At 37.5% G+C, this 26,518-nt stretch overlaps 1 pseudogene; it reads left to right on the top strand.

Moving 5' to 3' along the window:
• Positions 1–3,961: 3,961 nt before the first annotated feature.
• Pgk1-ps11 (phosphoglycerate kinase 1, pseudogene 11) lies at positions 3,962–5,197 on the top strand (annotated as a pseudogene).
• The last annotated feature ends 21,321 nt before the right edge of the window (positions 5,198–26,518 follow it).

The following is a 26,518-nucleotide window of genomic DNA, read 5'->3' as shown; positions in this document are numbered from 1 at the left end:
GAGGGAGGGAAAGAAACGTAACACCAAGCACTAATAAAAGAAACATGAACCTATGGATACAATACCTAGAAGCAAAAAATAATTAGACATTTGTGGTCAAACTGTGCCTGGAAAAATAACATTTTTTAAATAACATTTTAAGGTACTATTGTACCTTCACACCAAAAACAAACAGGTCATTTGTAGTATATCGGACAAGATATTATAAACAAACAGGTTATACAATATGTAATTTTGAAAATTCCATTTTACTTTTCTACTATTTAACTGAAAGAATAATTTTTAGCCTGTAAAGGTGGAATAAATATTGGTAAGAAGCAATTGCTCCTGGAGATATGTAAAGAGATGGTGAGATAGCATTTAGCTTCTCTAAATGTTTTCAAGTCTCCAGGCCTCACAAGATTGCATACTAGACGGTGGGAAAAACCTGCTGATGAGATAGTAAACTATAAAATGGAAATTTCTTATCTCCCAGCCACTGGAGAAAACAGGAGATGTGACCAGGAATGCAGTTAGAGAGACATTTTCAAAATGAGAGGAAAGGGCTGTGTCTTGGAACATATTTTTGTTCTAATTTGTGTGCACATGCAAAGCTATTAGGATATCCTTGACTTTAGGATAATGGTCAGTACAAAGCAGACATCTTAAAACAGTGGCTCTTCCAATCCTTTATATTAAAAACTATGTTATTTAATCAGGAGAAGGTGTTTTAAACAGTCAATGCTTATAACATATTACAAATATCACTCCAAAAATACTAGCCTCTCTAGTTCTAGTTTTTGGGCAATGAAACTAATTTAGTATAATTATTATAAATAGTATTTGTATATTTATTTATTTATAACCAAGATCATGAAAAACCAATGTTGCTAATCTAAGTCTCTCCTGCTATAGAAATGACAGAATGATTAAATGGATTTTTTAATGATTTACTTATTATATATTAATTACACTCTCTTTTTCTGCAGACACACCAAAAGAGAGCATCAGATCCCATTACAGATGGTTGTGGTTGCTGAGATTTGAACTCAGGACGTCTGGAAGAGCGGTCAGTGCTCTTAACCATTGAGCCATCTCTCTAGTCCTGATTAAATGGTTCTAATGTGGTAAATAACCACATTAAATAGCAAACACCAAACATGTAGATAAATATAGAACTTTAGAGCTAAGATTCTAAAATTTCATAGCATCTCAGGATTGTTCGAAGAGATTGACATGCATTCACATAGAGGTTTATATAAATAAAATATTTAAAAAGTGATGAAGTCTTATCATTCTAGAAATGTTATCAGCAGAATATTTTATCATTCATCTCTGGCTTTCACTTTTATAATAAAATTTATTATTCGCTCTGACTTACTTGCCTATGAATCAATCACTGAAATATAAAAAGCCAAACTAAGCTGATTGGCTTTACCCAGGTGCCACTTGAAGGAACTATGGATTACAATACCATTGCATCACTGTTTCTAGAATAAGATTTACCTACTTTTTAAATGTTCAGAGTCTCACATAAATTCAGCAAAACATAAATTTTCAAGTTTAAATGATCTCTACTTCTCTACTTTTGGGAAATATCTGGTAGCTTTGAAGATTTCTGATGTCACAGATAATATACCCTGTTTGTTCTAAGAAATGATTTCATGCAAGTTAATACTGAGTCATAAAATGCCATGGTCCATTGTTGAACTTAAATGACAAAATCTTAGGTGAAACCTTTAAAGACCTTATTTTTTCATTGCTTCAATGAGAAAATGTCTCCAAAACCACTTACTTTTTATTGAGTAACAGAATCAAGCCAAGAAACGGGTGGATAACCCCTTTCAACAGTGCCTTTACTCTTCAGTACTGTAGAACCCACTCTGAGTTTGCAAACTGTAAATAACTAACTAGAGTCTGTTTTCTCTGACACCTCGCTAACATAGGATCATTTCCCCTTGAAATATATCTGAAAATAAACTATGACTTTTGAAATCACTAAAGAATGAATGATTTCCATATTTTAAATGGATGAAAACTTCTAGCAAGTTACATTGTCAGCCTTTGTTCAATAAATTGTTCAATAAATAAATAAGGTGAGGGACACATATTTAACTAAAAAATTAACTACAATTTTCATTCATACAGTTTTCATTCACAATTTTTATGTCATACAGACAGCAGATTCAATCTTGCAATAACAAAACATACATCCTTGGAAAGGGAAATGGTTCAATAGGTAAAATTGTTGTTCTGGAAGTATGAGGCCTCAGCTTGAATGCCCAGAAGCCATGCATGATGCAGTAGGATGCCTGTCTATAATCCCTACAAGAATATAGTGACATGAAAATTATCAAACATATCAGCTGCCCTGGAACACTCAGGAAAAGTAAGAAACTTTGTCTCAAATAAGGTGAATACAACCTGAGGTTATTCTTAGACCTCCATACATACACAATGTCATGAACTTACTTGCATTTACATTTATGAATGCACACAAACACACATGCACACACAGTCACACACATATGCATATACATACATATTTACATATACATACATGCACATACCGAGTCACACATGCTTATACATCTGTATACAAACACTCATACAAAAAGAAAAATTTTCTTAAATAAAAACCTTCTAGTCATAATTTTTGAAGTACATTTCCAGAATATCTATCTTCTAGAGATCCTGAGTCTTGGCTAGATGGGTTAAAAAACTCATGCCACACAGCCAATTCTGTTGCATGAATTTGAAGAAATTGGAAAAAGAAACACAAAGGAGAATTCAGATTTTTCCAAATGAAGCTATGATTACTAATTTAATGTAATTTCTTTTCAAGTTTGAAATGTTAGAAACAAAATCAAAATTTTAAAAACACATCAGAATAGCACTACATTCTGTATATATACCATATTTCTGTTATCTATTCATCTGATGAAAGACAGATTGTTGCCATTTCCTGACTATTGTGAATAAGGTAGCAGTGAACATTGCAGACCAATTGTCTGTGGAATAGGATGGTGAATCATTTGAAGCAAATGCAAAAAAAAATGGTGTAGTTGGGTTATATGGTAGATTTATTTTTAGATTTATTTAGTATTCCCCATATTGAATTCTACAGTTAGTAAATCAGTTTGTAATCCCACTGATAATGAATGAGAGTTCCTCTTTTTCCACAACCTCACCAGCATTTGTTTTCCATTGTTTGTCTGTTTTTGGCCATTCTGACTGGTATGAGATGAAATTTCAAAATTGTTTAGTTAAGATAGAAGTCTACCATTTTAGGAATAGCCTTATGAGCTTGTCAAAAAAGAAAAAGAAGAAGCTTGTCTGGAGAGTTTGACAACCCCCCCCACACACACACACCTCCACCTATGGAATATCCAGTAACATTGTTTAGATTACTGACTCACCTTCCATTCTTCCAAAGGAATCCATTCAGTAAGCACCTGAGAGTCCCTGGAATGCTTCCCCATGCTAATGAGGCCTCTCAGTATCTTACTCTTGAGCCAAACACATTTGCTCACTCTGGATATTCCTAATTCCTTAACCCAAAACTATATACCCCTTGAATCATCTGAAGTAAAAGTTGATTTGTCTCCCCAAAGCTTTCCTGGTATGTCATTATGACCATTTATTTGTACTGATCAGTCTACAGAAACCCTGCTTGTTGGTCCACTGTGCTCCCTTCATCTTTGTGCGATGGTGGCCTTTGATCGCAGGGAAAAGGGAGATTCATCATCCATGATAATTATCAATATGTCAAGATATACATAAAGGTGCAAGAAGTGGCATTTTCTTGTCAGTGGAAACCAGCAGCTGTCTAATTGAACTTAAGACATACTCACCAGAAGGGAATTCACATCAGGGACTGGAATCCTAGCCAGCTTCCTTTGGCTAGTGAGGACACACATCTTAGAAAATCATTTATGCTCATCCTCAGCTCTGGTCCTCTCAATCTCACAGCGTTATCAAAATGTCAATTTCTAAATAGATGACTTTGGACAATCTGGATATAAAGGGGAAGCAAGTTGTGATGAACATGGACCTTAATGTTACTTTTAAGAGCAACCAGATAACAAATAACCAAAGGATCAAGGCTGCTGTTCCAGGCATCAAATTCTGCTCGGACAATGGAGCCAAGTGTCCTTATGAGCCACTGGACTGGTCTGATGGTGTTCCCATGCCAGACAAGCACTCCTTAGAGCCAGTTGCTGCTCAAATCTCTGCTGGGCAAGGATATTCTGTTCTTGAAATATTGTGTCAGCCCAGAAGTAGAGAATGCCTGTGCCAATCCAGTGGCTAGAACTGTTATCTGGCTGGAGAACTTCCCTTTCCTGTAGAGGAAGAAGGGAAGGGAAAAGATGAGTCTGGGAACAAGGTTAATGTCAAGCCAGCTAAAAGTAATGCTTTCTGAGCCTCACTGTCCAAAATAGGAAATGTCTATATCAATGATACTTTTGAGACTGCATACTGAGTTCACAGCTCCATGGTGGGTGTGAATCTGCCACAGAAGGCTGGTGGATTTTTGATGAAGAAGGAGCTGAACTACCTTGCCAAGGCTTTGGAGAGTCTAGAGCGATCCTTCCTGGATATCTTGGGAGGAGCTAAAGTTACAGACAAGATTCAGCTGATCAATAATATGTTAGACAAAGTCAATGAGATGATCATTGGTGGTAGAATGGCTTTTACCTTCTTTAAGGTGCTCAAGAACATGGAGATTGGCACATTTCTGTATTAGGAAGGAGCCAAGATTGTCAAAGATCTCATGTCCAATGCCGAGAAAAATGTTGTGAAGATTACGTTGCCTGTTGATTTTGTCACTGCTGACAAATTTGATGAGAATGCCAAGAATTGCCAAGCTACTGTGGCCTCCAGTATACCTGCTGGCTGGCTGGGCTTGGACTGTGATACTGAGAGCAGCAAGAAATATGCTGAGGCTGTGGCTCGAGCTAAGCAGATTGTTTGGAATTGTCCTGTTGTATTTGAATGTGAAGCCTTTGCCAGGGAAACCAAGTCACTCATGGATGAGGAAGTGAAAGGCAGTTGTGGGGGTTGCATCACTATCATAGGTGGTGGAGACACTGCCCCCTGCTGTGACAAAGAGAACACAGCAGATAAAGTCAGCTATGTGAGCACTGGGGGCGGTGCCAGTCTAGAGGTCCTGGAAAGTAAAGTCCTTCCTGGGCTTGATGATCTCATCAATATTTAATATTTTCCTGCCTTTGGTTCTTGTGCATAGCCCCTAAGTCAACCTAGTGTTTTCTGCACTAATTTGGTCTCATGCAAGATCAGTTAGTGGCCAAGATGCAGCACCAGGAACCATTAAACAATTGCTCAGCATCTTTGCCGCATGAGGATTTGTCTACATTCTTCAAGATCCCATTTAAATTCCTTAGTGACTAAAACCAGTGGGCATTGTAGAGGGCATTTATTTATATTCTGCTGGCGAAAGGAAGTGAGCTGTAAAAGCTTAGCTGTCTTTGATGTATGTAGCCTCTGGTTAGTTGCCACTCAACATGGAAATATGATGAAATTCCAGCTGGAGGATTGGAGACATTGATGATCTATCAAACAATAAAGATGTCCACTGTTGGTGGGGGGAGAAAATCATCTACTCTTACTTTGCTTTACTAACATAATTCCTTACTACATTCTTACATGTTACTACATAATACATTACAATATTACTACATCATACATGGGTATTAATCTTATTGATTATATATATATATATACATATATACATATATATAAAATCAATGGTTCAGAGAACATTTTGGAAGAGGGGACAGAAAGATTATAAGATCCACAATACCATCAAGTCTTCTCTTAAATGGTCTCACCTAGAAATGGTTACATAAATAAGACCAACAATGGCAATATCAATATGTTAATGAGGAAGAGAAATTTTTCATGGGCTCACACTCCTAGACAAAAAAACTGTAGAAACTGATGACTTCTGGGGGGATAATTATCTCCTTCCAAAGATGAGCCCTTCTGCTAATGATTGTCAAACCTTAAACTATATATACACACAAACAACAAGACTATACTCAGTAAGTTATATTTACATGGGTATCTTCAACCAACACACACACACACACACACACATGCATACACACACACTCAAACACACACACATACAAGCATCTACAAACAGAGACACACATACATATAAAATCAAATGAAACAGAATAAGATAAAATAGGGCTGGTAAGAGTGTACTTCTTTTATCTCCCTACCATCCAATTCCAGCATGAGTAATCTGAATCTGCAGAAAGATAATAATAATAAGAACCACAGAGAATCATCTCTGACATATCTAAGAACACTGGGGAAATCCTTACTGTGCCTTCTCTGAGGGTAGTTCCTATCTCTCTAGATGTTCATCACTGGGACAGAAAGCAACTTTGCTTAACTGACATAATTTTCATGAATGAACTAAGACACAGTAAAACAGAAAACTTTTGTTATGAAGAAAACAATTCCACGCACCTTGACCTGAAACTTCTATTAAAAGTACTCACTTGTCTAAGGCAGTGGTTCCCAATCTGTGCACATCAACCTCTTAGGCCAAACTTTATCTCCAAAAATATTTAGTTTGTGGTTTATAACAGAAGTAAAATTACTATTTTGAAGTTATGATGTACCTACAAAATAATTTTTAAGGTTGGCAGTCACCATAATATGAGGTACTATATTAAAGGCATGCCACATTAGGAAAGTTAAAAACGCACTGCTCTAAGTGATATTAGACAGAAAATAGACATTAGAAATTAAAAAAGTTAAACCAGATGTAGAGTATTGGTTCAGGGTTAGGAAGAAGCATGTGCCCACCTCAGTTTCTAACTTAACTTGCAAGTAAGCATTATAAGATGCATATGAAAACACATGATAAATCACTTGTATTTCTGCAATAATTTCCTTGGAGACACATGTCTAAAGGTTCAGTGGTCAATGACGCCTTCAGAAGAATAAGAGCTTATAAGAAAAGACCAAAGACTCAGCCTTGCTCTTTTCTTCCACTATATAAGGAAAACGACCTGATGATAATGCTTGCTGGGTCCCAACTATTTTTCCCTCGTCCTCATATGGAATTATAGGAGGCCCAGTTTTAACACACCACATGGAGAACAGAAACATTGCATTAAAAATTAACATCATTAAAAGGTTAAAAGTTAAATTAATGAAATTCACAGCAAGGGCTAAAGACATGTAAAGGACAGAGAAATTTTATTAGCTAAACTGGAAAAAGAAAGCCTTGCATAAGCATGATGAAGAACAGTGCTCTGTGGCCAAGCAAGACCCCATTTCAGATTCAGAGAATTGAGTGAACTTGTTGTTTGGTTGTAGAGACTTGATAATAGACCAATCATGGACCGGGGACAGCCCTGTAGTTTCAATGCTAAATTTCAGACTGTGAACTTGAACTTCATTTAGATTTAAAGGTAGATAACCAAGATTTTCTCTGATGATTTGAAACAACCATATAATTAAATTTCAATTTTCTGAAAATATGCAGTGAGACACTTATTAGAAGAACAGAATTCAAAATCTTTCCCCCTACATATGTACCAAAGCACAAATCAATTGACCTTTAATAGAGACTTAAGGCCATCTGTTCTAGCTAACCAGCCCAGAGGGCACACTGCACATCAGAGCTTCTTGATGGATATGTGCTCTCCAGTTGACCTTTTAAAAATCCATGTATTTAAAACTATAAAGCATTAGTGCAACATAAATTGTATCTCTTATAAGAAAAACAACTATTCATATCCACATGCATAATTCACTGGGTATTTTAATTACATAGCATTGAACACATCAGTTGCCTTGTTTGTTATTGTGCCTCTAAAACTCACAGAACAAATCAAAGTACAAAAAGAAAAATATATAACTTAGGGAAGGATTGTGAAACCAAAAACATAAAATAAGGACTAAATTTCAAGCACAAGAATTATTTTCCATTCTGCTTGTGAGAAAATGTTACCCTTTGTTTCATTCAAGCATATATACACATATACATTGATAAAAGTATATACATACATATTCTTATGGACACTCACAAATACAAAAAATTAAACTGGGTAGTATTATCTCTTATAATGTAAATAAAGTAATTAATAACAATGTACATTCACCATAACATAGAGCATGTAGAAAGCAAAACTGATAGACTCTCTCACAATGAAGGACAAAAGATCAGAATTTTCTTCCCATCACACAAGCATACAGACACATGCACACATACATACATAACTACACACACACACAAACACACTCACACATACCTTACATACTTCCTTACTTCCTCTTAAGTCAGTGCTTCTCAACCTGTGGGTTGTGACCCCTGTAGGAATCCACGGATCCTTTCACAAGGATTACCTAAAACCATTGCAAAACACAGATATTTATATTAAAATTCATAACAGTGGAAAAATTACAGTTATAAAATGGTAGTGAAAATAATTTTATGTTTGAGGTCAGCACAACATGAAGAATTGCATTAAAGGGTCACAGCATTAAGAAGGTTGAGAACCACTGGTTTAACGGAAAGTCTAGGTCATGATTAAGGATTTAAATGTTCTTTTCAATGTAAGCAGATAGTTCTCATTGGCACACAAAAGATATCATATATCATACAATGTATACTTTCACATACATACAGTACATGTAACTTATTTATTTAGAATTGTTTCATTAATTAACACAAGTAGTATGTTTTATTTATAAGCATCACTATTTGTTATTTTAAGTCATTTTGCAAATGGACTTAGGATACAGTCAACTTTTATTTTTAGATCCTTGGTACACCAAATACAACTACCAAGGTCCATACTTCAGATACTTGTCTCTGTGTGTTACCAGACATGTTGTCATTTGTAGTATTAAATGTCATATTATAGTATTAAATGACAATGACATCTATATGCTTCCTCTATGACTTTTTCTGGAGATATGTGACCAAATTTCTTGATTCTAAATGGTACACTAAAAACATACTTGAGAATGATTCTAGCCAAGTCTAGATTTGTAAGCCAAAGAGTTTATTTAGGTTGTTTAGGGGAACACAGATGAAAGGTTAATTACAGAAATGTGATAATTCCTAAGCAACATTACTTACCAAGATCTTTTCCAATATGTATGAAGCTTTCTGCCCATCTTGTAGGCAGCTTCACAACAGAAATTCCTCTCCTTGAGCACTGTATCCAGCTCCCTGAGCACTGGGGAGGGATTTTTGAGTCATGTAAATTTTAAGAGCTTTCTCAGACATAGCCTTTTGGAGCTTTTTTAATATTATAACTAAACTTCCTCCAAGAAAATGTTTCCATCTGGAGCAAAAAAAAATACACAATAGTGGTAAGTCTTGATTAATTTCTAAATTTGAACATGTACAAACCTTGTGAAGATAATGAGACAAAGGGCTACAAACAACCAGGGCAGTTTCATAATTCCACACAAAGGTAGCTTCTCGATTCCATTTTTGTGTCAGCTGGGAAATAAGCCCAAAACCAACGTTATAGAAAGTCTAGTTGCTGTTTGCATTCATTAGATTGAAGCAATATTACTTGAGAATAGTAAGTTCCAGTTTAAATATAGATTGACTTTCCTTGGAAACATCATTTAATTTTGTGAGCCTTGGTTTACAAAATATAGTCTGATAATAAATCATCTTGGTTTTCTGGTTGTTGTGAGAACAAAGTAAGCTATCACATATGAAATAATGCAGTCTCAGTGCAGTATAGATGTTACCACAAAAAAGTAGAATATAAAAGTAATAAAATCAATACAGAATAGAGTTGCTTGATGCAATGACTATGGGGAGCTAGTCTCAAACTAACTGTCATGGCGTGCAAGGAAAAAGGGCTTTTGGATAAGATGCTTGATTAGAAGCTATTTCTATGTGACCATGTGAATGAGAAAAGTCAAGACTAAAGACTATAAAACCTACTCCTACCAGAGAAAGAGCTGGTATTGGAACAGTATAACAAAATAAAGAGAGATTAAGAGATAATAAAGAAGCTGAGGTGAGATCTGCAAACCCTCTGTGGAGAAGCCAGGAGCATCTATTTGTCACACGGTATCTGACCACACTGAGATTCTAATGCCTTCCTGAGGTCAGCCTCAGCCTCCAGGATATTGGTATCTCACAACGACACACAAGCTGAAAGAACAACAAAATAGAGAAAAGCTGAGTGGACAAAGGAAACATTTCTAAGAAAGCAATACACTGTGGAAGAGAGTTGACCAGATTACAGTGCCAGGTATGAATTTAATCCTGTGAAGAAGGCCTCATATCCAACCCCAGAGCAGTTAGTTGGCTATCCCAGGAACCTTCCTCACACTTGCACAGGGGGATACATCTTGCCTGGCAGGATGATATTATAGCTTGAGAGTTTCAGTGCAACATAATACCATTGATGGCTTACTCTGCCAGGTTACTGTGTGGCATCCTTAGACAATATCAAAGTTAGGCAAAAGGGAAAGAGTTTCTACAGGAATTCCAGTTTTATTTCTCTAAGTCCTACTATCAAAGAGTCCTCTCTCTACATCAGTAGTGTCTCATCATCCAGTTCTGCTGGTCAGTAAAGAACAATGACAATATCCATCATGGACAAGTTATTTTCATTCCCAGAATTCAAAGTTGTTGCACTAGATGCCAAATATCAAATGCTATGGAACATATAATTACCCTAATGACAATAATCATAAGATCATCTCAATAACTGAAAAGCAAGGTTTTTACCAAAGCTCTCCTGTGTTTTATTAGAAAAATCCTAAACAAACTAGTAGAGGAAGGAATAACACCAATTCCGTAATCAATTAAAGAATGAAAAATTATACTAAGTGGGAGAAAACTGAAAGTATTTTTTACCACTAAATAAAATGACAACAAAGTCCTAGAACTGAGAAAAAATGTTCAATAATATAGCTGGATAGAGGAAACACCTAAGTAACAACTGTATGTACACATAGTGACCACACCCTAAGAAATAATAGACTGTTGGGGGGAGGGCGGCAATGGGGGGAGGGTTGGGAGGGGAACACCCATAAGGAAGGGGAGGGGAGAGGGGATGTTTGCCCGGAAACCGGGAAAGGGAATAACACTCGAAATGTATATAAGAAATACTCAAGTTAATAATAAAAAAAAAGATACACCATAAAAAAAAGAAATAATCAGAAAAATAATCAAATTCACAATACCTTTAAAATATCCCTACCTATAACCCTAACCACAGAAACAACAGATTTCTGTACTGAGATTTTGAAGATAGTGAGTAAGTTGAAGACACAATTCTTACTCGCCAGCATTCTCATGGGTCAACAGTATTAATATTAGGGAAAGCTGTTACTAACAGTGATCTCCAGATTCAGTGAAATTCTAACAAAATCGCAAGAACATTCTTCACAGAATAAAGACAAAACAAAACAGTAACATAAATTCATATTGAAAAATGACCCTTCATAATCAAGTAACCCTCACCAAAAATAGCATTCCGGGTAAGAGGTGGTGGCACACGCCTTTAATTCCAGCACTTTGAGAGCAAAGGCAGGTTAACCTCCATGAGTTTCAGGTCAGCCTAATTTATACAGTTGGATTCCAAGGCAACCCAGGGCTTCATACTGAAAACCTGTCTTAACAAACAACAAACAAAAGAAATAAGCAGAGACAATACTAAAATTAACATAATACCCGATTTCAAGTCATTTCACAGAAGTACCATAAATATTACATCATAGTACCCAGAACAAAACCCAACTAACCACAACCACCTAATTTTTTAAATTTTTGAAAATATACATTGGACGTTTTCTTCTACAAATGATGCCAGGAATATCTGACTATCAATTTGTAGAAGAGTGAAGTTGAATTGCAATTTCCTACCCTGTAGAAAGTCAATTCAAAATGGAGTCAAAACATAACATGACCCCAAAACTTTGGAACAGTTGGAGAAATCATAGAGAAAATACAGTGAGATACAGATAGAGACACGGACTTTCAGAATAGGACTCTCGTGCCTCAAGAATAATACTAAGAGGTAGCAAATGTTATTACATCAAATCAAAGTGGTTTTGTACAGCTTATTTCTTAGCATTGCTGGTAACACTACAGACTAGTAAAAAGTCATTGTCAGTCCTATATAAGGCAGAATACCTAGTATAAAGTTCTACAATATTTGAACAGTAAATTACCAAAGATTTCAGTAAAACACAAAGAGACCCAACAAACTGAACAATTCAAAATAAGAAACGCAAATGTCCAGAAAACACCAAAGCAGTTCAACTTGTTAGCCACCAGGGAAATCAATTTAGGACCTGTGAAGTCCTAAATTAAAACACTCAACTTTGGGTTGTTGTAAAGGCTTCAATGCCACATAGACTCAAGGAAAAGTGTAGAAAGTAAAGAAAAAAAAAAAACAATGTGGGAAGACTCCTTTTGAAGGATCTTGTTTCCACTCAGGAGAGGAGAAGCCTTCAAGAACTAGTCACCTTTAATGCTTTGCCTCACATTGCCAACACTTGAATTTGGAGGAGATGAATTGAAGCCATGAACTGTGTGTATCTAAAATAATCAAACTTATACGCTTTCCTTCTAGAAGTTTACAAAGTCTATACTAGCATGTACATATTAACTTATATTTTTAACTTCAAAGGCTGGAGAGAATATTAAAATTTGAGAAAAAAATGCAAAGGAATATGCATCAAGAGACTGCTTAATACAGCAAAGGAGTTTAGTGTGTGTCAAGGTGGCAAATGTACCCACAGACATTAGTACTATGACAAGAACCAAGCGGAAGGGTGATAGGCTCAACAAACTTTTAGGAGATGGATTTTGCAGGGCTGCTAAGGACACTATAAAGTGTAAAATGACTGAAAATGTAGAAATCAAATGAACATAAGTAAATTAGCCCAGTGGTGATATAATGTGGGGGTGAAAGTGGAGACTTTTAGGGCTAAAAAGGAATGAGGTGCTATTGAATGAAATGAGTTTATTTGATCAGATATTTTTTATTTATATTTCAAATGCTATCTGCTTTTCCTGGTTTCCCAGGTTTCTCAGGAGACACCTATATCAGGTTCCTGTCAACATGCACTTCTTGGCATCAGCAATATTGTCTGGGTTTGGTAGCTGTATGTGTATGGGGCAGTCCCTGGATGGCCTTTCCTTCAGTCTCTGCTTCAAACTTTGTCTCCATATTTCCTCCTGTTAATACTTTTGTTTTCCCTTCTAAGAAGGACTGAAGCATCCACACTTTGGTCGTCCTTCTTCTTGTGCTTTCACATGATCTGTAGATTGTATCTTTGATATTCTAGGCTTTTGGCTAATATTTGCTTATCAGTGAGTACATACCATGTGTGTTTTTGTGATTGGGTTACATCACTCAAGAAGATATTTTCTAGTTCCATCCATTTACCTATGAATTTCATGAAGTCATTGTTTTCATAACTGAGCAGTACTCTATTGTGTAAATGTACCACATTGTCTGTATCCATTCCTCTGTTGAGGGATAGCTGGGTTCTTTCCAGCTTCTGGATATTATAAATAAGGCTGCTATGAACACAGTAGAACAAGTGTCCTTTTTGTATGTTGGACCATCTTTTGGGTATATGCCAAGGAGTGGCATAGCTAGGTCCTCAGGTATACTATGTCCAATTTTTTGAAGAACCAATAGACAGATTTCCAGGGAAGTTGTACCAGCTTGAAATCCCACAAACAATGGAGGAATTTTCCTTTTTCTCCAAATCCTTGTTAGCATCTGTTCTCACCTGAGTTTTTACCTTAGCGATTCTGACTGGTGTGAGGTGGAATCTCAGGTTTGTTTTGATTTGCATTTCCCTGATGACTAAGGATGTTGAACATTTCTTTAGGTGTTTCTCAATCATGAGATATTCCTCAGCTGTGAATTCTTTGTATAGCTCTTCATCCCATTTTTTAAAAGGTTATTTGATTCTCTAGAGTCTAACTTTTTGAGTTCTTTGTATATATGGGATAAAAGCAATCTATTGAATATAGGATTGCTAAAGATCTTTTCTCAATCTGTTGGCTGCCATTTTGTCCTAATGACAGTGTCCTTTGCCTTACAGAAGCTTTGCAAATTTATGATGTCCTGTTTGTCCATTCCTGATATTAGAGCATAAGCCATTGGTGTTCTGTTCAGGAAATTTTCCCCAGTGCCCATGTGTTCTAGGATCTTCCCCACTTTTTCTTCTATTAGTTTCAGTGTAGCTGGTTTTATGTGGAGATCCTTGATCTACTTGGACTTGAGCTTTGTATAGGGTGATAAGAATGAATTGATTTACATTCTTCTACATGCTAGCCTCCAGTTGAATCAGAACTATTTGTTGAAAATGCTATCTTTTTTCCACTGGATGGTTTTACCTCCTTTGTCAAAGATCAAATGACAATAGGTGTGTGGGTTCGTTTCTGTGTCTTCAATTCTGTTCCACTGATCTATCTGCCTTTCTCTGTACCATACAGTTTTTATCATTATTGCTCTGTAATATAGCTAGAGGTTATAAGTGGTGATTCTTCCAGAAGTTGTTTTATTGTTATAATATTTTCCCTATGCTGAGTTTTTTTATTATTCCAAATGAATTTGCAAATTTTCTCTTTCTAACTCTATGAAGAATTGAGTTGGAATTTTGATGGGAATTGCATTGAATCTGTAGATTGCTTTTGGAAAGGTAGCCATTTTTATAATATTAATCCTGCCAATCCATGAGCATAGGAGATCTTTCCATCTTCTGAGATCTTCTTCAATTTCTTTTTTCAGAGACTTGGAGTTCTTGTCCTACAGATCTTTCACTTGCTTGGTTAGAGTCATACCAAGGTATTTTTTTTTTATTTGTAACTATTGTGAAGGGTATCGTTTCCCTAATTTCTTTTTCAGCCTGTTTATCCTTTGAGTAGATGAAGGCTACTAATTTGTTTGAGTTAATTTTATATCTCGCCACTTTGCTGAAGTTGTTTATCAGCTGTAGGAGTTCTCTGATGGAAACTTTGGGGTCACTATCATATCATTTGCAAATAGTTACATTTTCACTTCTTCCTTTCCATGTTGTATCCCTTTTACCTCCTTTTGTTGTCTTATTGCTCTGGCTAAGACTTCGAGAACTATATTGAATAGGTAGGGAGAGAGTGGACAGCCTTGTCTAGTTCCTGATTTTAGTGGGATTGCTTCAAGTTTCTCTCCATTTGGTTTGATGTTACCTACTGGTTTGCTGTATATTGCTTTTACTATGTTTAGATATGGGCTTTGTATTCTTAATCTTTCCAAGACTTTTAACATAAAGGGGTATTGAATTTTTTCGAATGCTTTCTCAGCATCAAATGAAATGATTATGTGATTTTTATCTTTGAGTTCGTTTATATAGTGGATTACGCTGATGTATTTCCATATATTGAACCATCCCTGTATTTCTGGGATGGAGCCAACTTGGTAATGATGGATGATCATTTTGATGTGTTCTTGGATTTGATTTGTGAGAATTTTATTGAGCATAAAGTAACAAATTTAATAACTTCTTAGATGTGAAGAAAAAACTGACTGACAATGCCTCTAAGTATTATCCTAGTTCAGTCTGCTACACCCTGAGTGGGTTATCTATGACTGAGTCTTACCCATCACTGATCTGAGTACGGAAAGTATGTTAAAGATCCAGGTACTATTGTTGTCAAGTGCTAAGGGGACAGATTGAGCTCTAGAAACTTACAGTTAATTCACGTTTCTTCCCATGGTAGAAACCTGCCTTTTGTCTTCTTGCAAGACCCTTCTCAGGTTGCAAATTGCATTTGTTTAGTCTCTGAAAAGTTTATGTCTCAAAACTCCTTTACAGTGGCAAGTAAGATGGAATTATATTAATTTAAGGAAAAGGGATACTAAATCCACTGCCTTCCATCCATGTCCTCCCCAAATTTATGTTCCTTTCATATATAAAATGCACTCAGTCCATCCATACAAGGGAAGAAGCTACCTCAAGCGTATCCTTTTCTATAAGTATTTTAAATCTATCTTTTATACAGTATTTACTATGTGATAGGTACTCTTCAGATACACTAATTTATTTGATCCACATAATCAGGCTATGAGTAATGTCACAATGCCATTTCATGGGCTAAAAGTGCTGTGTCAAAGGCAAGAGAATAGATGAATAAACCACACAAGCAGAGGACTATGCCTTGAGCCGCTGCACATTCAGCTTCTGTCATTTCTGTAGGGACAACCACTGTCAACATCATCAGGTATGAGTCTTACAAAGACAGTTTGTCCCTGAAACTGTTGTAGCATTCCAATAGTACTTCCTTTTAAGATTCAGCTTCAAAAACATGGCACAAAAAATCATAACCCATGAAATATGATCTGCCAGAAATTATATTTTATCCTTATCATTTTATTGTAATCTAGTCAATGTCAAAAAGATGAAAAGCTGCCAAATAATATAATTAGAAACAGCAGTGTAAGACTGACAGCATAATTATAGGAAGTTAGATATGTCAGATTTCATGAGTGGCCTCAAATAGAAGACTTTCATGAAAAGCCTTTAATTTAGAAAGAAAAAAAACAACTTACACTACAATGCTAAAATGTGTGTATGTGTGTGTGGAACGTGTGTGTGTGTGTGTGTGTGTGTGTGTGTGTGTGTGTTACTGTGTTTCCAAAGATAGAGTTTCAAAATTATTTAGTTGCCATACCTTTTATTAATATCAGTTTTTTCTCATGCTGATTACAGGCATAGTGTGTACTGGCAACACACCAGCATGTTTTATTACGGTCAGAAATGAATAAAGAAACCTTCCTTCCTGATACTAAAACCCTTTGGATGAAGAATAGAGTAGCAGTTGAAGATACTATGGTATTGGAGACCGAGGCAAATGGAATCAAACCTATCTTAGACTGAGTTATAACTGACATACCACACTTTTGAATGTTTTGCCATTCCCTATGAACAGGACAATTATTACCTATGTCACAAAACCAGAGATGAGAACATTCAGTAATGAAAATTCACTGCAAATAAAGAGCTAAAGGAACATACATGAATCAAACTGAGACCAATATAATTTTATACACATTGGGAATCCACTCTGCGTTCAGAAATACAAGTTAAAAAACATTTATCTAGTACCTGCAATGCTATGTATGTATATGTTCACATATGTATATATGCTTACATTCCTGTTGAAAGCTAATTTTTTATAAGAAAATAAGATCTTGCAGATGTTATTACTGTCAGTATTTTATTGAAAAGGAAATCAAGATGCAAAGATGATAATTCTTTTTAATGTTATATAGATTGCAAATGGAAAACTCAAGATATGCATCCAGACAATTTATCTTCAAAGTAGCCATTCATAAGCTTTATCCCTAAGATTTTATGAGTGTGCATTGGAGCAGACTTTTCAAATACATCCACTGAGCTGTCATAAAAGGATCTCTGAACATCTGCAATTGAAAAGACTCAACAGTAGCTGCCTTCTGAAGTAAAGATTCCGAAAGAAGATATTCAGTCCAGAATATTCTGATTAAAGATTTGAAAATAATCATACTAGCTTGGGCAATGAAAAAAAAAAGAGGAACTTAATGTAAACAGAATTGAGGTTGACTATTATCCTAGAATTTTCAGCTGATGTTGGTGTGATAGAAGTGCAAGTTTTCATTCTAAGATGTTAGAGATGGCATTCTCAATAAACCATTTTTAATGTGTTTCATGGTTGCTGATAAAAGAAATTCTTATAATTATCTAAGACCAACATTACTCTCTTTTTCGTACTTTTATTGTATGTCTTTTTCTTTCAGATACCTGCCAAAGCCTAGGCCTGACTTCCCCGGTTCTTTCAGTTGTCTTACCCTTCCTCTCTGATCTTCTCTGAAGCAGTACCTCAGTTTCCACTAATAGGATGCTTTCCCACTCCGTATGCCTGGTTACCTTCAGCATGGCTTACTCTGTTCCTTGTGACCATTTTCTGACTCCCAAGCAGTGGCCAAGCACTCATCATTTCTGTCCTGCTGTTTTTCTCTCAAGATCTAATTAAATTATCCTGGGGCATTAAAGATGAAGAAGGTGTTATGTTGGTATTTCTTTTAGAACTGAGCATTCTGTGACCCCTTATTCTAGATCGTTTCTGAGTCAGTATGTTAATCACCATCTTGTATGAAGCTTCTCTGAGGAGGATTGAGAAATGTACTTACCTAAGGGTACAAAAAAAAGCTATCAGCAGTCAGTAATGTTAAGTCCATTCAACAGTAGTAGGCTGTCCCCTATGGCCTATGACCCGTTTTATCCATAGGAGCTCTTATTCCAAAGGCTCAGGGATCATAGCAGAAGAGTTGGCACAAAGATTATAAGAGCTATGGGTAGTAGAAAAAGTGCAAAATAATAGTGTTTTCTCACAGAATAGAAGTAGCAGACATGGAAGTTATAGTGGTTGAAGCATTGTCTAGAAGGCCTGCACATGCTCAAGTCAGACAAAAGACCAGAATAGAAAAAGGATAGATACAAGAAGCCCCATTCTTGCCTGAGGAGGTGGTGCCAATAGATAGCTGCTGGAAAAGAACAAATCTATTTTCTTTAAGCTTGTGACATTGTACAAGATCAATCACCTCTAGTAGAAGTCTATATATGGGTAGGAAAAACAGGACTTGATGGGTTTTTAAAAAGAAAAGATATAAAATTGGGTTCGTAGGAAAATGGAGGAGGAGATCTGAGAGGGGTTGGGAGAGAAAAGTGAATATGACCAACATACATTGTAGCAAATTATCTAAGAATTAATTTTAAAGAATCAAAAGTAAGAAGGTAAGAGAGATATCAAAAAAGAGAAGAGTAGAGAAGTAAAGGGAAGAAAAAAGAAAAGAAGTAAGAAAAGAAAAGAAAAAGAGGGGCTTGGAAAGATCATTCAGCAGTTAGGAAAGCAAACACTTTCCTTGCAGAGAACTTGAATTCAGTTCTCAATACCAAAGCTGGGCAGCTCATAGGCATCTATGACTCCAACTGAAAGGCATCCAACACTCTCTTCTGTCTTCTGCTGGTACTTCCACTCACATTCATATGACACACTCACACACACAAGTACACGTACTAATAAACATTACAATGGAAAACAACATTCATCAGGGTCTTCACAGAACCCATTGCACTATGGCCAGTGATAAATAATAGCTCCCCTGCACATGAGGTTTGTCCATATTTAATTAACAGGCTTTTGAAAACCGATCCCCAGGCACTGTGATTGTTTTGTTTCAGACATGTGTTTGGAACTGGCACGGGGTCTCCTATTTGCAGGTTATGCATCTTGTCACTGTCAATCATGTTAGTTCATATTTAGTCTTGAGGAAATCTATGAATGAAAAAACATCTATGTGTCATGAAGAAAGAAAACTTCTATTTCCTCTAATTACGTGGATTGGGGCAAGCACGTGGTCTAAGGATATGGAAGGGCTATAATAGATTCAGAAAGAAGGATGTTTTGCAGATCTTTTGTAGAGAGAAATGGACATACTTCTACCTGGAGCTTGATGGAGAAGAAATAAGACTTCAAGTTGTAAGGTGTAGTCACGAGGGCTCCCTGGGTGACATGAGTAGCCATTAGCATATCTTCTTAAAAAGGCATGGTCTACACAGGGAAACAAATAACCCTATTAAAAAATGGGGTTCAGAGCTAAACAAAGAATTCACAGCTGAGGAATGCCGAATGGCTGAGAAACACCTAATGAAATGTTCAACATCTTTAGTCATAAGGGAAATGCAAATCAAAACAACCCTGAGATTTCACCTCACACCAGTGAGAATGGCTAAGATCAAAAACTCAGGTGACAGCAGATGCTGGCGAGGATGTGGAGAAAGAGGAACACTCCTCCATTGTTGGTGGGATTGCAGACTGGTACAACCACTCTGGAAATCAGTCTGGAGGTTCCTCAGAAAATTGGACATTGAACTGCCTGAGGATCCAGCTATACCTCTCTTGGGCATATACCCAAAAGATTCCTCAACATACAAAAGAGACACGTGCTCCACTATGTTCATCGCAGCCTTATTTATAATAGCCAGAAACTGGAAAGAACCCAGATGCCCTTCAACAGAGGAATGGATTCAGAAAATGTGGTACATCTACACAATGGAATATTACTCAGCTATCAAAAACAACGAGTTTATGAAATTCGTAGGCAAATGGTTGGAACTGGAAAATATCATCCTGAGTGAGCTAACCCATTCACAGAAAGACATACATGGTATGCACTCATTGATAAGTGGCTATTAGCCCAAATGCTTGAATTACCCTAGATCCCTAGAACAAACGAAACTCAAGACGGATGATCAAAATGTGAATGCTTCACTCCTTCTTTAAATGAGGAAAAAGAATACCCTTGGCAGGGAAGGGAGAGGCAAAGATTAAAACAGAGACTGAAGGAACACCCATTCAGAGCCTGCCCCACATATGATCCATACATATACAGCCACCCAATTAGAGAAGATGGACGAAGCAAAGAAGTGCAGGCCTACAGGAACCGGATGTAGATTGCTCCTGAGAGACACAGCCAGAATACAGCAAATACAGAGGCGAATGCCAGCAGCAAACCACTGAACTGAGAATAGGCCCCCGTTGAAGGAATCAGAGAAAGAACTGGAAGAGCTTGAAGGGGCTCGAGACCCCAAAAGTACAACAATGTCAAGCAACCAGAGCTTCCAGGGACTAAGCCACTACCTAAAGACTATACATGGACTGACCCTGGACTCTGACCCCATAGGTAGCAATGAATATCCTAGTAAGAGCACCAGTGGAAGGGGAAGCCCTGGGTCCTGCTAAGACTGAACCCCCAGTGAACTAGACTATGGGGGGAGGGCGGCAATGGGGGGAGGGTTGGGAGGGGAACACCCATAAGGAAAGGGAGGGGGGAGGGGGATGTTTGCCCGGAAACCGGGAAAGAGAATAACACTTGCAATGTATATAAGAAATACTCAAGTTAATAAAAAAAAAAAAAGGCATGGTCTAGAAGTGGATATTAGCCAAAAAGTCCAGAACACCCATGACACAACCCACAGATCATAGGAAGCTTAACAAGAAGGAAGGCTCAAGTGTAGATACTTTAATCCCACTTAGAAGAGGGAACCAGATTAATCATGGGAGGCAGAAGGAGAGAAGGACATGGGTGGATAAGGGAAGGAAGGAGAGGGAGCTAGGAACAGTTATGGGGGGAGATAGGAGTAAAAATCAGAGGCCCAGGAAACTGAATGAAATTTTGCAGCGCTGTGGGTTGGGGGTAGGGAGAACATCTAGAAAGTCTCAGAGACCAGGGATATGAGAGGCTCTCAGGACTCAATGGAGATGACCTTAGCCAAAATGCCCAACAATAGAGAGGTGGAACCTGGAGAGACTTCCTCCAATAAATAGGCATGGCCCCCAGTTGAGGCATGGGATCACCCACCCAGCTTCAAAATTTTTGACTCAAAATTATTCCTTTCTAAAGGAAATGCAGGGACAAAAATAGAGCAAAGGCTGAAGGAAAGGCCATCTATTGACCAGTCCAACTTGGGATCCATCCCATCTGCAGACATCAAACCCTGACACTATTATGGATGCCACGTTGTGCTTGCAGACTGGAGCCCATCATGACTGTCCTCTGAGAGGCTTTTCCCAGCAGCTGACTGAGACAGAAGCAGATACTTACAGCCAATCATTGGATTCAGGTTGAGGACTCCTATGGAAGAATTAAGGGGAAAACTGAATAAGTTGAAGGAGATGGACACTCCTTATGAAGGATAGCAAATATTAGATAATCCTGACTGTTCAGAACTTCCAGAGACTAAGCCACCAACCCAAGAGACTGGTCCATGGCACCCAGATATATGTATCAGGAAAATGCCTTGTCTGGCCTCAGGGGGAGAGGATGTGATTAGTCATGTAGAACCTTGGACCAGGGAAGTGGAATGCTGGCAGGGATTAGGTGGTGTGGATGGGTGTATGGGGAAGCCCCCTCTCAGAAACAAAGAGGAAGGGATGAAATACTCAGGGAGGGGGCCCATGAAGGGGGTAAATATTTGTAATGAAAATAAAGAAGATACTTTAATTTTTTAAAAGCATTGATCTAACGTTGCTTATGCTCTGGAGAATTAAAAGGACTGATTATTTTCTTCCAGGAGGTCAAGAAGCCGCAGCAATGCACCCCACCATCAGGAGATCGTCCATCCAACATGAAGGCAATAGTAGAGATAGCAATAAAACAAATCAAGGAGGCTGGCACAAAACTGAGGACAGCTATAATTATCAGGAACCCAAGGAAAGATCAAAATAGCTAGAATACTTTAGGAAGTTGCAACATCTGTTCTTTATTTTGGTGCTTGCACTAAAATGTTTTAACAAATAATTTTTTTTATTATACGCTTGTGGGGTCACATTATCCAGATGACAATGATAGCTGTGTTGATAGTGCTGCTTAACAAATCTGACCTTTGTTGTGAATTTGGTCTAATGCTACATGTATTATGTTAATTTCGTCCCTGAAATTGGACAAGAATCTTAACGTATGCACATAAGAAGCTGAAAAACCCTACCTCGAGTTGGTTTTGATTGGCAAATAAACCTGACTTTGGACAATGGCTGGGCAGGGAGACAGAGGTAGGACTTTAGGATTCCTGAGCAAGGGATGGAGGAAATTGCTGGAAGGGGATACCAACCATGCCAGGAAAGTAGTAGAATCCTTGCCTGAGGTGTGTCAGACAGAACATACAGTCATGTAGGTGCTGGGGAACTCAGCCCGAGAAAGCTGCAGGTCTGGGTCTGGAACAACCCAGATGAAACAGGTTTTAATGAGTAATAACTCAGGAATATGGAGGGGAATGCGTTATCCATGCAGAAGTTTGGAAGGGGCCCAACCATTGAGCTGTTTAAGGCTTATGAAGAAATAAGGCTCCACGTATGTGTGTCTTTCAATTAAGAACCCAGAACACTGGGGTGGGTAGTGGGCAGCGCCGCTGTCACCACTGGGATGATTTGAGTAGTGTCATTGGGTACAGTCATTTGCATACAACTTTCATGGTAATAAAAGCCTACACTTTCTCTAATGTTCAGGTTGTAATAGCCAAATCTTTTTACAGCTTTCATCATTTACCTTAGGGAGTCCACCAGGGTAGTTCAGGTTAGGAACTACTGACCTGTTCTTCAGAGTTGGTGTTATGGTATGAGCAGCCTCTGCTGACTTGCATACCTTGCAGCCACCTCTGCAACAGCCCTCTATTATGAGACCTTTACTACATACTTGAGACCAGAGACGCACAGAGCACTGGTGATTTCTCTGTATCACACTGCTTCCCACACTGGCATAAGTGCTTTTTCGATTCTGATTGACAGCTGCCTGGTGATGATGCATGTGCCTATTTTTCAATAGCCTGTTGATACCACACATGAAAAACAAAGCCAATGGTTTAAACTTGAAAGAAAACTATGGCATCACTAGACCCACAGTCTTAAACTTCTCTGATATGCTTTAGCTCTGCTTTCCCACTCCTGTGTCCTAGCACCATCATATCAGTGTCTCCGTAATAAATGACTAGAACTTTTCAACTCTTGAGATCAAAGTCCCAACTCATCACAGAAATGGAAAAAAGAAAAAAAAACATTTCCATATTAATCAAACTAAGAATTTCTAATTTGTCTTTCATGTGCATTTCTCCCCTAAGATTTATAGCTTCCTGGACTACTTGGTGACTGGACGTGTATTTTTTTTACTCAAGAATAATTGATCTTGTATGAAGTTCCTATTGGGACAATACATTAGAGTCTAAAGTCTTAATGTTATTTCCACAATGAGAAAATCCATTCTTAAACTCTCTCTCTCTTCTCTCTTTCTCTCCCTCTCTCTCTCTCCCTCTCTCTCTCTCTCTTCTCCCTCCCTCCTTGCCTCCCTCCCTCCGTCCCCTGACCCATGTGTGTATGTGTGTGTGTGTGTGTGTGTGTGTGTGTGTGTGTGTAAGCTCTCCATCTAGCTTTTTTGAAACACCCTTAGTATAATTCACCTCAGTCTGTCCCCACCCGTTTTATCTTCCTATCCTCTTTCTACTTTAATACCCTTACCTTCATTTTTCCTTTTACTTAAAAAAGTAAAAAGTATTTGCAAAAGTTGTTTAGTTGGAATTATCTCACCTAAGGGAGAATTCTTCTCTGAGAAACAAAAATCTGTCAAACAAATAGACTGAGATGTGGAATATTTTCCTTCACAACAAAGGCATCTGGGAGTCTCCCAAACCATGCAGGATATTGACTTTGCATTTGGCTGCTCAACAGAAGTTTAAAATAAAAGCCTGGTGCTGAAGACAACACACACGTAAGTCATGGGATTTAGAAAAATTAAGCTGCTACTGAACTGGAAACATCTTCCCTGTACCAGACAGGATCCCAGAAGAGGAAAGGTATCAACTGGCTTACACATTTGTGAGTTCTTTAAATTATAATAAAGATTGGCCTCACAAGACATGCCATTAGTATAATAGTGGTACAAGTATCAAAAGACATCGAATTGGGAAAGTTATTCAAGGAAAGAAACTTGGGAAGGGTTTGATTTACAGAGTTAAGCATAGATTTGATCAAAACAAAATTTATGTATGAAAGGATTTGGGGGAAAGGGGTGGTTCAGGAAAGGGTTTCCCTGTGTAGGCCTGACTATTCTGCAACTTGCTTTGTACATAGGCTTGTCTCCAACTCAGAAATCTAAACGTCTGTGCCTTCCTAGTGCCAGGATTAAAGACATGTACTACCATGCCCAACTATGAAGGGAAAATTTTAATTTAAGGTAATTTGTTTAAACATGAAAGTCCCACTTTGCCAAAACTCTTCTGAAATAAATCCCATGTGGAGATTACATTGTACATGTAATGAAATTTTTGTGCTTTTCTCTTTGAAAAATATTTTTAAGGCATCTCCAATTATGTCAATTGCATTGACTACATGATATGACTATCATGTGTGTGATAACATGTTAACATGAATCTCTCTGCTTGTTATAATAAGAAGATCATCCAGTTACATCTACAGAAACATGTAAATTAGTATGCTGGCCCCTGGTTGCACACCTTACATCTATGGAATCTCTGATTTTTGTGCAGGGAGAATTTAAGCCTTCTTTTCTAACCACTATTATAAATCTTTACAAGATAAAGCATTCTAAATGCCTATTTAAAAACTAAACATGTCTTTCTTTCTACAAGGAAAAAAAGAAACTCATAAAGATTGAATTCTACCCATAAAGATAAACCTTTCCATTGCACTGCAAAGTAGTGACCATCTCCCTTTCAAGGATCTGAGTTTTGCATTATCATACACAGTAATATGATTTACCCAAAGCAAAGGAACAGTATGCTCACAGCCCTACTCCACTTTCAAACACTAAAGAAATAAAAGATTGACTTGTGCCTTTTAATTGAAATTCCTGCTTATAAATAATAAAACCTTTCATTTGTTGAGCAAAGGCATTTTGGCAGCATCTGTCCCTCACCTCTAAATGTACCTTACCCCTGCAAGATTGTGTATATGGGTGTACATATGTGTGTGTGTGTGTGTGTGTGTACATATGCTTGTATGTGCATATGTATGTTTGTGTATTCTGACAATATAACTACTTAAAATATTTATAAATATCTCCATCATATAAATGAGTCTGGGGAAAACAAACTTTAAATGACTCTTTTATGATTAGTTAAGGCACTTCTTGTTTCTGTCTATGCCCAGATCTGACCCTGTACCATAAACCTCCATGCCCAGATCCTGCTGAAGAGAGCTAGTCTCCCAGGAGTGCTGACACACCTAAGAGCACAGATAAGATTACCGCTTCTGCTCCGAGGGACCCACCTGGAACCCTCAGGACTCAGGAGGTGAGGAGCAGTCCAGGACAGGATCCTTCCAGTTTCTGCATGCACTCAGAGATGACACTGTGCCACAGCTCTTTGTTCTGGGATCTACCAGAGAAAGAGCTTGTCTCCATGAGTACTGACACACAGACATACAGGAAACACAAGCCATGGTCAGAGACAGCAAGACCAGCTAACACCAGAGATAACCAGATGGCAAAAGGCAAGTGCAAGAACCTAAGCAACAAAAACCAAGGCCACTTGGCAACCTCAAAACCACACAGTTTTCCCACCACAGTAAATCCAAGATACTCCAACATACCAGAAAAGCAAGAATCTAATTTATAATCACATCCCATGATCATGTTAGAATACTTTAAGAAATACAAGACAATACAGGTAAACAGCTAGAAGGCCTTAAAGAGGAAACACAAAAATCCATTAAAGAATTACAGGGAAAAAAAACCAAACAGGTAAAGGAATTGAACAAAAGCATCCAGGATCTAAAATGGAAATAGAAGCAATAAAGAAATCACAAAGGGAGACAACCCTGGAGGTAGAAAACCTAGGAAAGAGTTCAGGAATCATAGATGCAAGCATCACCAACAGAATGCAAGAGATAGAAGCAAGGATTAAAGGGGCTGAAGATACTATACAAAATATTGGCACAACAGTCAAAGAAAATATAAAA

This window comes from Rattus norvegicus, chromosome 11 (genome assembly GCF_021556685.1).
Source record: "Rattus norvegicus strain SHRSP/BbbUtx chromosome 11, alternate assembly SHRSP_T2T, whole genome shotgun sequence".
NCBI lineage: Eukaryota > Metazoa > Chordata > Mammalia > Rodentia > Muridae > Rattus > Rattus norvegicus.
The sequence above is the reverse complement of the archived record's forward strand: the minus strand, read 5'-3'. Positions and strand labels throughout refer to the sequence as shown.